The sequence below is a fragment of the Schistocerca gregaria genome, chromosome 6 (genome assembly GCF_023897955.1).
Source record: "Schistocerca gregaria isolate iqSchGreg1 chromosome 6, iqSchGreg1.2, whole genome shotgun sequence".
Classification (NCBI taxonomy): domain Eukaryota; kingdom Metazoa; phylum Arthropoda; class Insecta; order Orthoptera; family Acrididae; genus Schistocerca; species Schistocerca gregaria.
In genome coordinates this window covers 36,302,026-36,317,220 of record NC_064925.1, presented here as the reverse complement: position 1 = coordinate 36,317,220, position 15,195 = coordinate 36,302,026, and the positions used below count along the sequence as shown (strand labels likewise).

Below are 15,195 nucleotides of genomic sequence, written 5' to 3'. Positions count from 1 at the left end.
CTGTTTCCATATTCCGGTTGTTTCTCACGTAATGCTCGATTTAAATCGATCATTTGCTGTTGGTAGCGATCAGTGTTAACGGTTTCACCAAGTTTTAGCAGCTCATAATATTTGACACTCTTCTTCCATCAAACACAGAGCATTGTCTTCTTTCCAAAGGGAATTGGTCTTCCAATGGAGGCCGGCCGGTGTGACCGAGCGGTTCTAGGCGCTACAGTCTGGAACCACGCGACCACTACGGTCGCAGATTCGAATCATGCCTCGCGCATCGATGTTTGTGATGTCCTTAAGTTAGTTAGGTTTAAGTAATTCTAAGTTCTAGGGGACTGATGACTCAGAAGTTAAGTCACATAGTGCTCAGACCCATTTGAACCGTCTTGCAGTGGATATCTGTGGTTTGCCTGCTTTCACTCCTGATTTAAGACGCTTAGGATTCTCAAAATATATCCATTTTTCACCACCTGTCACTATTCGATATGGCGAACAGCAAGTGGTCTTTCTATTTTCTTGCTGTCTTTCATTTAGTTCATGCGGAAGCCATGTTCCCACTTTCTGTATATTTCCCATATACTTTCTGTGTATTTCTCCCAACCGAAGAGAAACGGCTTTATGCGTCACATTCAATTGTTTCGCGAATTCCTGTTGAGTTTAAGTATCGTATTCATCCAGTAAGTTCTCCAATTCCTTGTCTTCGAACTTTTTCGGTGGTTTCCCGCGTTCGTCGTTTCTCACGTCAAAATCACCACCTTTGAATTTTTTAACCACTCGAAACACTGTGTTTTCCCAAGAGCGTGTACGCCGAAGCTTTGACAAGCATTCGATGCGATTCTGCAGCAGTTTTCTTCAAATAATAACAGGAAACCAATGCTGTCCGCAAATCGTAGATCGTAGGCACAAAAATCGACATGTTTACCGCTTTGAAACAGATACAGATGCGTGGAACTTGGGTTATTGTGTGTTGACATTCGTCGTCAGCCGTTGTAGGGATCAGATTGTACTGCAGACGCGGTCTCACGGACCCTGCACTGACCGTCTACAGGGAAATCCCGGTTTCATACTTCTACACCCGGTAAGAGATGTGCAGAGCAGGAGTGTTGTAATCGAGAAATAGCTGGGGCGATTCCAGCTAATAGCAACTTGCTTTTTTGGCTTTTATTTGAATTATATACAATTCCGAGGACTGGACTGACTCATGCATCCTCCACCCATTTGAACCCGCTCACTTTGTCAACGTCCACAGCTTTTACCGCCGATCCTCCCGTTCCTTCCACTACGGTACCCACGATTTGCCGATGCCTGTGGACGTCTTCTACCATCCTGCCCCTTCTTTTACTCATGTTCCGCTATAAATCTCATTGAGCACCTCGGCAGTCTACGCATCCGATCTCGAGCATTCTTCTGCAGTTCGTACTTTCCACTCTCTTCTCGTCTCGACAGCTTGCCGGCGCACGCCTAACTCCCGTACCAGACTACACTCCAGACACACGCCTGTATGAAACACTTCCTAACCCTTATCTGTATATTAGACGTCTAGAAATTCTACGTCTCCGGAAATTCTGTTTTCGCTGATTCCCGTTTGTGTTTATAGTCTCTCTACTTTGTCCGTCATCAGTTATTTTACTGCCCAAATAGCGACACTCATCCACTGCTTTTCGTGTTTCATTCACCAATCTAATTCCCTCTCACGTAATTCCACTGTTCCATGACCGTTGTTTTACGTTTATAAATATTCGTCTTATTACTCTTCGAGAGGCTAACCATTCGACTGAATTTGTCTTCCAAGTCCTTCGCTGTATCAGACAAAATTGCAATGTCATTGGCAAACCTCAAAGCTGTTACCTTTTGTCTCTGAACTTTAACTTCCTTTTGAAATTTTTCTATGGTTTCTCTTACTGCTAGCTCAATGTACAACTTAAATAGCATGGGGAATAAGCTATAACCATCTTCCACTCCCTTTTCAAGTGCAGTTTCTCTTTCATATTCTTCGACTCTTACACTTGCAGTATCGGTTTCGTACAAATTCGAAAGAACCTTGCGGTGCCTGTGTTTTATCCTTTTTATCTCCAGAATTTGACAAGAGTGTATTCCTCACAACAATGTCAAAAGCTTTCACTAAATCTACAAATTCTATAAAAGTAGGGTTTCGTTTGTTTCACATGTGATGTAAGATAAATCGTAGGGACAGTATTTCCTCGTCTGTTCTCGGATTTCCCTGCAACCCAAACTGATATTCCGGAGGCCGTCTTCTGTCGAGTATTTTGTAGGCATTATTTACTAACGATGGTTCGGTAGTATTCACAGCTGTCAGCACCTGCCTTTTTCAGTAAGTGATGCGTGAATTGTTTGTTTCCTGGCTATTATCTATTGCAAGCGCCCCAAGTTTTTCTTTTTAAATCGTACAAGTATTTCCATTACTATTAAAAATTAAGTGAGCAATGTACAGGATTTTCTGTATGGGGCTAGGAATCAATATAGAACTGGCAGAAGTTATTTAATAGTTTTTAGTCCGATTTTTCTCGAGGGTTCAAGCTAAAATATATTGACGGTCTTTCCATCAACTATGGAAAAAAAGTGTTGCGGGCATTGGGCTGGGAGTACATGGAGAAGTCGTGGGAAGAGCTGGTTTGGCATACACATACAGAGTCTGGGGTATCGGTGGGGTGTAGGCTAGCCACTGTAGGTGTAGGCGGAGGAGTCTAGAAGGACACGGGCAGAGGCGCAGCGTTGGGAGGGAGAAGGCCGGGACGGCGAGACGGTGTCGGCTGTCGTGGTGAGCGAGTGCAGGCTGCGGAGGTGTAAGGTCGACTGCCGGATTCGTTCTCATAGAAGCGACGAACGAGCGGGGTTGGCGAGCAGGGGAAGTACAGTACGGTCCAGAACATTAAGCGCACGGAATTTTTCTCGTTTATTCGTGATTTCGTTTCCTCGAGTGAGAGAGGACGGCAGCTCAGAACGAAAATCTCTGTGCAATGCCGGAGGCTAGTGATCTGCTCCTGACGAAGGTCGATGGCTGCACAGTGAAAGAGCTTCGTGGGTGTCAGTTACTACGAGCTTAGCGCGGGGCTTGAGCTACGGTTGTGTAATGAGAGCGTGTTATGGGGGTTCCATTTCACAAGTTCCAGTGTAAACGTGTGGTCAACGGAGCCTTCTTGTAACGGGTGGCATAAGAAACGAGGGCCGGAAGTCACGGACGTACTAGTATTCTACATCTGCATCTACATGATTACTCTGCAATTCACACTTAAGTGTTTGGCAGAGGGTTCATCGAACCACAATCATATTATCTCTCTACTATTCCACTCCCTAAGAGCGCGCGGGAAAAACTAACACCTAAACCTTTCTGTTCGAGCTCTGATTTCTCTTATTTTATTTTTATGATCATTCCTACCTATGTAGGTGGAGCTCAACAAAATATTTTCGCATTCGGAAGAGAAAGTTGGTGACTGAAATTTCGTAAAAAGATCTCGCCGCAACGAAAAACGTCTATGCTGTAATGACTTCCATCCCAACTCGTGTATCATATCTGCCACACTCTCTCCCATATAACGCGATAATACAAAACGAGCTGCCCTTCTTTGCACCCTCTCGATGTCCTCCGTCAATCCCACCTGGTAAGGATCCCACTCCGCGCAGCAATATTCTAACAGAGGACGAACGAGTGTAGTGTAAGCTGTCTCTTTAGTGGACTTGTTGCATCTTCTAAGTGTCCTGCCAATGAAACGCAACCTTTGGCTCGCCTTCCCGACAATATTATCTATGTGGTCTTTTCAACTGGAGTTGTTCGTAATTTTAACACCCAGGTACTTAGTTGAATTGACAGCCTTGAGAATTGTACTATTTATCGAGTAATCGAATTCCAACGGATTTCTTTTGGAACTCGTGTGGATCACCTTACACTTTTCGTTATTTAACGTCAACTGCCACCTGCCACACCATACAGCAATCTTTTCTAAATCGCTTTGCAACTGATACTGGTCTTCGGATGACCTTACTAGACGGTAAATTACAGCATCATCTGCGAACAGCCTAAGAGAACTGCTCAGATTGTAACCCGGGTCATTTATATAGATCAGGAAGAGCAGAGGCGCCAGGACGCTTCCCTGGGGAACACCTGATATCACTTCAGTTTTACTCGATGATTTGCCTTCTATTACTACGAACTGCGACCTTCCTGACAGGAAATCACGAATCCAGTCGCACAACTGAGACGATACCAACTTGATTAGAAGTCGCTTGTGAGGAACGGTGTCAAAAGCTTTCCGGGAATCTAGAAATACGGAATCAACTTGAGGTCCCCTATCGATAGCGGCCATTACTTCAGTACGGCCATTACTCAGTACGGTTTTCTGGGTGAGGAAGCCAGAATCGGTATGTGGCACACGTGGAATACGTGGTGCGAAGGTGCGGTCGCCAGTAGATATTAGTTGTGGCGTTGGCTCAGGAATGCGCGGGTACGTTGGTGGCGGTGGGACGGAACCGAGGGGTGCCCCTGCGGAAGGCGAAAGACGACGGCAGGAGCTGACGTCACGTCTGCAGAAGGAAATGCCGAGGTTGCGACTGCCGCGCCTGCGTGACGTCACGACGCCCCTGAGCCGACCGCATTGCGAGGGTACGTTACGTGCCCACGACCACGGCAGTGGTACTCGTCATTTCGCTGGCAGCATCCGGAAAACTGGTCATAAAGTGGTCGACATTACAAGCAAGGGGCTTTAGTCAGGTGATGCTGGGGCATCAACGGGAAATGAAAGTTTTTTTGTTTGGGCAACAAAATGAGTGACTGTAGTAAGTCTAAAGAGAATAGAAATGTGGACTAGCAATAGGAAGAAAATGTTTTATTATTAAAAAAAATGTGTGAACGTCGCTGTGAGACGTGTGCGCCTGCTTTTGTATAAAGTCCTTATTTGCTCTCCCTAAACTGGTTTCGGCAAGTGCTGGCCTTCGGCGACTTTCCTTCTTTCTGATAACACGAGAAACATAGAATTACTAGCTGAATGTCGGTGTTATTACTGCAAGTTTTCAGGTCACCTCCTCCTTCCCATCTCCTCCACCCTGTCCACTTTCCCCCCCTCTCTCTGTCCACTGTCTGTCTCCACCTGCCTCTCTCCCTGTCCTTCTGCTCCTGCCCCCTCTGTTCATCTTCTCTTGCTGCCTCTGTCCATCTCCTGCAACCTCAGCCCCCTCCCCTCTGACTCCACCTCCTCCTGTCCCTACATCTGCTCCTAACTCCTTTTAATCTCTTCCTCTCTCCGTCTCTCTCCACGTCATCACCCCTATCACAGTAGCAGGTTGTTGGTTCTTACCACCACCCTCCCCCAGTATGTCTTTCCAGATAGTAATATGTGTCCCACGTTTGGGTGAAATCGATCCAGGGCTTTAAGGAAGAGCTTTCCACCAACGGCTTTTCACATGTCAGTGCATTTCATATATATTTAAGACATTTCACATACATTTTTGCATATATTTTGCCGCTATCTGTAGAGAATTTCGTCCTCAGACTCCACATCACGCAGCTCAAACCCTGTGACGTTATGTCTCCTGAACTGTGTGTTGTACAGTGACGTACTGTTTCCAAAATGTATCGCGACTTCAATTAGTAATAAAGAAGTAACAAATTAAAACATCGTGCCTGATGCGGCAGATTTACTGCACGAACAGCGAAAGTGTAATAAGACATAAATTATTTTCTTTTCATCATTTTATGGCGGTTGTCAGAGAGTAAAAGCTTTATAAAGACTTGAAATTACGTATAAAATTGTTGCAGGTCACTAAGAGCTCTCATTGTCAAATAGCGGATGGCTAACGTCTGCGAAATCAGCTCCTCTCTTAGGCAGGTAGTTCTCTTACCTCCACAGTGATTCGCTCAAGATTGTGATATTTGTATCAGGTTTAGTTAAAATCGGCGCTGTTGTTCAGGGGGAGATGTTGAACATACATACACCAGCGGAAAAATGCTCCTACCGGACCACAAAAAATGGCAAATATCCCTGTTTAGCCGGCCGAAATGGCCGTGCGGTTCTAGGCGCTGCAGTCTGGAACCGCGAGACCGCTACGGTCGCAGGTTCGAATGCTGCCTCGGGCATGGATGTGTGTGATGTCCTTAGGTTAGTTAGGTTTAAGTGGTTCTAAGTTCTAGGGGACTAATGACCTCAGAAATTGAATCCCATAGTGCTCACAGCCATTTGAACTATATCCCTGTTTACTTAAAAATCTCCGATTGAAAATTTGGGTACCAGCCGCCCCATTCCACCTTCCTCAGCACCTTTAAAATGTTTCTCAAAACTTTTGGCAAGCGACAATATTCGCGCTATTTTTTTTTTTAATGTGTGGCTTACCTCAAACTCCCTCAACCTCCCGTAACTGTATCTCCACTCAGACCTTCTAATCGTTCGCAGTATGTCGCTCATACCCATCCATTCCCAGTTCCCCTTCCTCACTCACTCATTCAGCCCAACTCGTTGTCATTGACTCTCCATGTCTTCTGTGCCACACCCATAGTCCCCTTCGTTCTGTCCTATTTCTGCAATCTCCTCTCACTTCCATTGTCTCTCTCTTGCTCTCTCTTAATGCTTATTTCCCATTCCTTCCCTCCCGCTGCTACGGTCTCTTCTGTCACTATCTCTCTCTTCCTCGTTGTCATTGCCATTTGCTCTGTCTTTCATTAGCACTTGCTCTCACCTACTTCTATTTTTTGATTCTTTTTATTCCTCCCTCCCGCGCCCTATCGTTGCCTCTTTCACTCTTTTCCTAGCACTGTTCTATCAACTATGTTCCACTGTCTCTCTCTCTCTTCCATACTGCCATTGTCTCCTTCGCCCTTTCTATGACACAACTACTGTCTTCTATCTTCCAGTATTTTCCGTCTCTGCCACTACCCACTGTCTTCTGCTCCTTCAACATAAAAAAGCGCAAATATGTTCTCATGTCAAAATTGTTGGAAATTTTTTTAAATGTACTAAGAAAGGAAAAAAAATGAGGCAGCTGCTACTCTGATTTTCAGAGTCTCTTAAATAAACAGGGACCTATTCTCATTTTTATGCTCCGCTAGGAGCACTCATCCGCTCGTTTCCTTCTTTTCCCTGCTGCAGCAGAGCCTGTAACTCATATGAAAAGAAATGTATTGGTCAATAAAATTTAGACAGATAAGTTATGTGAAATTGCAACAACGCAAACCTAACTCTACACCTCAGTCCGGATTTTACTTGCAAAAATATTTTGCATCTACTTCAGTACTACAACATGGAGTTTCCAGATTATAACGGAGACACTTTACAGCATATTTGACCGTGCTACATCACTTCATAAACTACGGTTTTACCTCACACTGGATTTTGCGTGCGTATTTTACGTATAGGTAACTGTGTTACGTGTATGGTAACTTTGAACCTCTGTACCTCGGAACCGGATGAAGATATGAGGAAAATATAAGTTTATTCAAGACTGGGATCTTAGAAAAGCATCATAAAAGTTACAGCCATTTTTGTGCATAGCCCCTTCAGAATACAGGGCTGAGGTTTGGTAACCAAAAACCGAGTTTTTTGGGTGTTTCTCGATACCGAATAAGACCTTTTTGGAAACAGGTAGATGGTTTCTTAAGGATAAATGCTTAGAGAACATACTTTTAAAATTTAAGCAGTTTACTGCGATTTATTATTTATACTTCGCCCCGTACCGGATTTTACGTGTAGAACTAGGTTAGCTTTGAACCTCTTGTCTCTTGGGAAAAAAAAGTTTTGTTTGGTTTTTCTAGGAACTGTCCATGAACTAACGGCGCCTCCTTTAAGTCCGTGAAGCCCACCATAGACCACATCAACTGCAAAAACAACCAAACGATATGCTCCTTTTGTTTGAGCGGAGAAAGTGTGCAACACTCATACTTTGTCCCTGTGCTACTGGATCCTTCTATTGGGTATACAGATGGTCACTGGCACAATGCTTATCCAAAACAGTTGCTACTACCTTTTTATTACCAATAGAACTCGAGCTATAACACCGGAAAATGCCTTTTTATGCGCGTCGTTTTGGAACATATTAGCGCCAGTGAGAACAGACATGAGCAGTAGGACGGAAGGAAAGATACATTAGCGACCAGAAAGAACACGGAGACTGAACGAGTGAGTGAAAATGGCAGATGGAAGTGGATGAGTATGAGCGACTTGGCGATGCACTAGTGGGTGTGAACGAGTTACAATTAGGGGCGCTTGTACGACTTTGAGATGAGGTGCACGCAGAAAAAAAAAAGCGAAAATATGTCCGCATCCCAGAGTTTTTGGGAAAAATTTTAAAGATACTGAGTGGTATCCCGCTTTTCAGTCAGAGTCTTTTAAGGAAACAGGAACATATTCGCACCTTTTTGTGCTCCAATTGTAGCAGTTTTCCGTTGGTGTGTAAATGACCAAGTGGAAAGCGTCGGAAGCTCCATGAGGCTTTTCTCGTATGATGCTGTTATATAAAGATAAGCCACAACGCTTGAAAATTAATGCAAAATCCAGGAAGATCTGTAAAAGATCGACGCTTCAAACAGGGTTTGGAAGTTCACCATCGTCATAAACGAAAGTAACACTTTGCTCATAAATAGGCAGAAATACTCATTGTTTCACGATTACACGATTGCATAACAGTCAGTGGGTTAAGTTACGGCCATAAAATATTTAGGATTATGAGTACGGAGCGATTAAAAATTGAAAGACGACACTAAACTTATCACAGTTAAGACAGATGCGAGACTGACATTAATTGGAAGAAAACTTAGTAAATGTAGTCTACCGACATATAAGGTAACTTACGAAACCCTGAATCGAGCAATAATTCTTGAATATTGTTTGTCAGTCTCGGATCTGTACCAAATATGATTGATGGAGGAAGTACAGAAGATACAAAGAAGATTAGCGCTTTTCGTTACGGATTCGTTCAATAAGCGCGAAAACGTCACGGAGGAGCTCGTGCAAATCCAACAACAGACGGCGCAAGAGACGCGCTCTGTACGAGGGCATAGATTCGTGGAAGACTGAACTAATGTGTTGCTTCATCCTCCTACACATATCTCGCAGAGAGGCCAGAGTATAAATGTGGAGATAGGAGAGAGACAGGGTAAAGGCATTGTGTGGAGTTGTGCGGTGAGGATGGTGGGTGGGAAAGATAGGGCGGCTAGAAAGGACGAAGAGTGAAGAAGCATTAAGGAGAGTTTGTGAAGAAAGACGAATATTAGTAGGAATTTTAAAGAAGGAACGAAGATTAGAGCTAGACCTGCTGTCGGCGCTGAGGCCGTTAGAGACAGTGCGGAGACTCGGATTAGACGAGGAAGGGAAAGGCTGTGTCCTTCCAGAGACAATTGCCAGGTCCAGTTTAGGGAAATCACGGAAGAGCTATATCTGGATGGCTGGACAGGGATTTGAAGCGCCGTCCTCCCGAACGCGAGTCTAGTGTCTGTTTCACCACTGACGTCTTCTCCAGCTTTGCTCCTTAGATTTTAAAGGGATAAGAAAACTATATGGGAGGCTAAGAAGACAATCATTACGGATGGATATTTTAGAAGGTACATTGAAAGGAAGAAGAAGCTACAGTTCGAAAAACTTGAAGTTCAAGTTCACGTATCTCTTCTTATACTTCGTAACTCAGTGCTAAGGTGTGTGAACCAAATGTGTGGTGCAAATATTTTACGTCTAGGTGTGAACCATTCTGCACTATACATACTATGACAAACATGGATATTGTAGGCATGTAATTTATTGATACTAATTTTGCCCTGTGACACAGACCGAAGGAATGGTCATAATTTTCCAGATGCTGATACTAGGAGTGATATTATCATTAATATATCAGTATATAAAATACACTGAAGAGCCAAAGAAACTGGTACACTTGCTTAGTACCGTTTAGGACGCCCGACAGTACCCAGAAGTGTCGCAACACTACGTGGTATGGACTCTAATAATATCTGAAGTAGTGCTGGAGGGAACTAACACCATGAATCCTGCAGGGGTGTCTATAAATTGGTAACTGTGTGAGGGTTGGAGACCTCTTATGAACAGCACGTTGCAAGGCGTCCCAGATATGCTCAATAATGTTCATGTCTGGGGCGTTTGTTGGCCAGCGGAAGTGTCTGAACGCACAAGAGTGTTCCTCAAGCCAGTCTGTAGCAATTCTGGACGTGTGGGGTGTCGCATTGTCCTGCTGGAAGTGCCCAAGTCCGTCGGAATGCACAATGGACGTGAATGGATGCAGGTGATCAGACCGGATGCTTACGTACGTATCACCTGCCAGACTCGGTCTAGACGTACAAGGGGCTCCATATAACTCCAGCTGCACACGCTTCACACCATTACAGAGTTTTCATCAGCTTGAACAGTCCTCTGCCGACATGCAGGGTCCATGGATTCATGAGGTTGTCTCCATAGCCGTACACGTTCATCCATGGATTCATGAGGTTGTCTCCATAGCTGTACACGTTCATCCGCTCAATACGACTTGAAACGAGACTCATTCGACCAGGCAACACATTTCCAGTCATCAACAGACCAATGTCGGTGTTGACAGGCCCACGCGGGGCGTAAAGCTCTGTGCCGTGCAGTAATCAAGGCCATATCGATGATATTCGTTGACACTTGATGATGGCCTAGCATTGAAATCTGCAGCAATTTGCGGAAGGCTTGCATTTCTGTCATGTCGATCGATTCTCTTCAATCTTCGTTGGTCCCGTACTTGCAGCGACGTCGGAGATTTGATGTTGTACCGGATTCCTGATACTGACGGTACACTCGTGAAATCATCGATCTGGAAAATCTCCACTTCATCGCTACCTCGGAGATGCTGTGTCCCATCGCTTCTGCCCCGACTGGAACACCACGTTCAAACTCACTTAAATCTTGATAACCTACCATTGTAGCAACAGTAACCGATCTAACAACTGCGCCAGACACTTTTTGTCTTATATAGGCGTTGCCGACCGCAGAGCCGTATTCTGCCGGTTTACGTTTCTACATCTACATCTGCATACATACTCCGCAATCCACCATACGGTGGGTGTCGGAGGGTACGTCGTACCACAAGTAGCATCTTCTCTCCTTGTTCTACTCCCAAACAGAACGAGGGGAAAATGACTGCCTATATGCCTCTGTACGAGCCCTAATCTCTCTTATCTTATCTTTGTCGTCTTGGCGCGAAATGTAAGTTGGCGGAAGTAAAATTGTACTGCAGTCAGCCTCAAATGCTGGTTCTCTAAATTTCCTCACGAAAAGAACACTCCTTTCCTCTAGAGACTGCCTCCGGAGTTCCTGAAGCATTTCCGTAACACTCGCGTGATGATCAAACCTTCCAGTAACAAATCTCAGTTTCTCTTTGTTTGAATAAGCATGGCTATACCTGTGTCTTTGGCGCTGCAGCGTAAATCTCGAGGATTGCGTTACTGAAGATATGGTACAGTAAGATATTTATACACAGGTATGGTGAAGGATAGAAGGGAAAAGAGGACAGAGTGAAATGATAGATGTTTCGATGAAATGGGAGACGGGCGTTTTAATACACGCAGAGTGACTATTGAATTCTGTGTGGTAAGTGTTGTCATTTTAACAATAACCGTAGCAAAACGCAACATGTTGACAACTTATACCTGTTAACTTTAATTGAACTAAAACTTCAAATACGGAGATGTTTTACGCCTTTCTCACGTGGCAGCTGTCCGAAGTGTACTGTATGTTGGGTGAATTTACAGTTTGGGTTTCTCGATTCCACTTCAATATTCGTCCATCAGCCCTAAGAGTGTTCTGCAGGCGCGCCGTCAGCCCCGTGAGGACAGACGAGGCGGAGACATATTTAGGTGGAAATGTTTTTTATTCCAGTCTTTGATCACAATATCAATTCTTTTGGCGAAGATCGATTCCAGTCAGTAATGGCCATCTTCAGATGTACAATATAAAAATATGTACACCTAGTGAGTAGTGTGTCTTTCAACACAATACAGCATTGCGAATATTTAGGTGGCGTCAAATCGCAATACTTTTGATTTGCACGGAGAAAGCGGAAGTTTATTGCTTGAGCGTAGTACAGTGGGGCGCAGCCGGATTTGTTTAAGGAGTCAATCGTGTTGAAGCCGAGAGATGATACGTTAGGAACGTAAGTTATTCAGTACAGAGTGAGGGGAGAGCCAAGTGGCGACCGTGCGGTGTGAGGAACAGCGGCCGCTGTGCGACGCCTGTCGCCTGCACACAGTGGGTCGCAGTGGCCGTGGACCACGGTGTCGGCAGGTACAACCGGCCTCTGCCGAAGCGACCTTCTTCACGTGGATTCGCACTTGACGGAACGTCTCCGTCAGGTAACAGTCACGTTTTTGAATATCGGTGGGCAGAGGAATATCTGACATTTGTACTACACGGTACGTCAACGTCGTGACGCTACAGCTGGTTCATAAAATACTAACCAGAGGCGCTGTTTAGTAGTTCATGGTAGATCGTCATAAAGCGCCGAAATTTAGCGTACAGCAGTTTGTAATGATTGCGGTTGCACTCGATGATGAAGAGCAGAGAGCAAAACATATCCGGGTTAGAAAAATGTTAAAAAATCGAGACTGTGAAAGAGAGTTCCACACTCTCTACAAGAAGCTGGCAAAAGAGGAGTGATCGTTCTGTAAATATTTCATAATGTCTAAACAACAGTTTTTTTTTAACTATTGAGCAAGATACGCATAAAAATTACGAAGAGCAATTCAAGATTTAGGCGCCCAACATCACCTCGCCACAAGCTGAGGGTCTAGATGGGCCGATTTAGTGTACTCGAACTATGTTTAGGTCGCGTGGGTTAGCAGCGCTGTGTGAGGCGCCTTGTCACGGCTCATGCAGCTCTCCCCCGTCTGAGCCTGGAGCATGGGTGTGACTGTTCTCCTTAGCGTACGTTAGTTTTAAGTTAGATTAAGTAGTGTGTAAGCCTAGGGCCCGTTGACATCAGTTGTTTGGATCCCATAGGAACACACCACAAATAAAAAAAAAAAATTGAACTATGTTTACATATATTTCTGCTACTCGCTGTTCGTCGTTAATTTGATACGAATCTTATTTTAAACTTCTGCATGCCGCATCAGCTTTATCCCGGTTTTTCTTTTCGCTATTCCCCTGGAAAAACTGTCAGTAAAGCACACTGAACAAAACATGTGTCATTTATTTTGCAATTATTCCTCCAGTGTATAAAATAAAATACTTCACCCTAGTATTATCTTCCAGTACATATAAACACCTTTTCGCAATAGCAATCGGGGGGGAATACTTTGGTATCATTGTAATTTTTTCTGTTTTCCGTCTTTCCTTAGTTGCTTTAAATTCGTGGAGGTATATACTGCCTGTGCAACCAATTAAAGGCAGTTTGTTTATTGCCATATGCGTTTCACATCTTTTATTTGGGAAGCATCATCAGTAGTCTTTTCCTTGTGTTCTTTCACCCACATTTGTAAATCCTGCCTCGTCGGTAAATAATAAAGTCTTCGGCGAAAACAGTGGATCTGCAAGAACCATTGACAGAACTGCAATCTGCCTCGGTGGTCTTCTGGCCTCAGTGCCTGGACGCACTGAAGATGACATGCAGTAATTCTTCCTGTGTTACAAATGGTTCAAATGGCTCTGAGCACAATGGGACTTAACTGCTGAGGTCATCAGTCTCCTAGAACTTAGAACTACTTAAACCTAACTAACCTAAGGACATCACACACATGCATGCCCGAGGCAGGATTCGAACGTGCGACCGTAGCAGTCGCGCGGTTCCGGACTGCGCGCCTAGAACCGCTCGGCCACCGCGGCCGGCGCTCCTGTGTTACTGCCCAGACACGAGGATGACTGCTGACAATCGCCGCTACTGGGTCCACGTCTTGTATCACGTACTCCCCCGTCTGAAGTGTGCAGACTGACCGAGGCCGTCCACTGTTCACGCCGGGGGGTGCTAGACGGCTTGTATCCCCAAGGCGCCGAAAAAGTCGACTGAATAGCTTATCGGACGATACTTCTGCTACGTGGACATTTTCCCGCGTAAAGGGCACGGTCCCACAGGCACCTTCCATTTGCTGACCTGTAGCTGTAAATAGTGCCTGCCGTACCACTTGCGGAATATTGTGCTTCCATTGCTAACATGTGGAAAGGAGAAGAAAGTGTACTGAATCACTCGTATGCAAGACAGTACAAGCCTGCAAGTCAGCTGCTTATGGACTACCCAGTGTGCGGACTGACGTGTGCGATGGAGTATGTCGATACAGAGAGATGAATCACAGAGGCCACGGTGCCCATACAGTATTTATTTCCTCGATGTTGACGTTGGTTGGCACAGAGGAGAACGCATTCACAATCAAACCTCTTCAGCACTATGGACATTTGTACAGGTCTCGAAAACGATATGTTTCCGGACCCATATTTATTGGTCTTTTTCTTTGTTTTCATGGTTATTACCATCTCTCAACGTATTCGACACTTTCTTCAACACCCTGCATAAACCAGTTAATTCAATAGATCCCTTCTTAAGGAGTTATATTTGTTTTCGAACTACGTCCTAACAGTCAAGGAGTTTATGTATTTTTAGGTAGGTACCCTTCGATATGTGACGAAGTTATATGTGCAATAATAAACAACTGTAATCTTTGTCACACTCATCACAAAGTTTTCGAAATACTACGTCAGAGAGAGCATTGATTCTCATGTTGTTAATTGATGTACTCATTTACTGTAGTGAGCAGTGAAGACGACGACTAGGGTTTTTTCAACCTAGTGCTGTTGCTGAATAACATACATCACGGAAACTACTTGAGGAAACGCCTTTTTTAAATATGACTCGAATGCACGGTATCTTGCAACCATTGTCATCGGTAGCAACAGGCACGATGTTATTGTAAGAAATATCTGTTTTCTTTAAAACAGTGTCCCAGGAAGGCAAATATAGATTTTCCCTCGGTGCCAGTTTCGAAATGTTTAGCGAATAAATAGTTCTTGACAAACTTTTTAATGTTTTATGAAAGGAACTTCGGTAAGGAGTACATTACTGGCCGATTCATCGAGCTGTAAAGAAAACTCATTGACCTCCTGGACATTAGAGAACTGTCGACACACTTGGACTATTTGATCGATTCGTTTCTGTACTGCATTCTCGCTTAATAGCATTTTCTTTAAAATGTCTGATGGTGGCTTGTTTAGCACGGTGCTCAAAAACTCACTCACAACTGGCAGTATCAAT

The 15,195-nt window shown here is 44.4% G+C and overlaps 1 protein-coding gene across 1 annotated transcript in view; it reads left to right on the top strand.

The window, feature by feature from the left end:
- The window catches only part of LOC126279125 (cadherin-99C), a 637,420-nt gene that overhangs the window by 280,703 nt on the left and 341,522 nt on the right, over window positions 1–15,195 (top strand). The window lies entirely within an intron of this gene.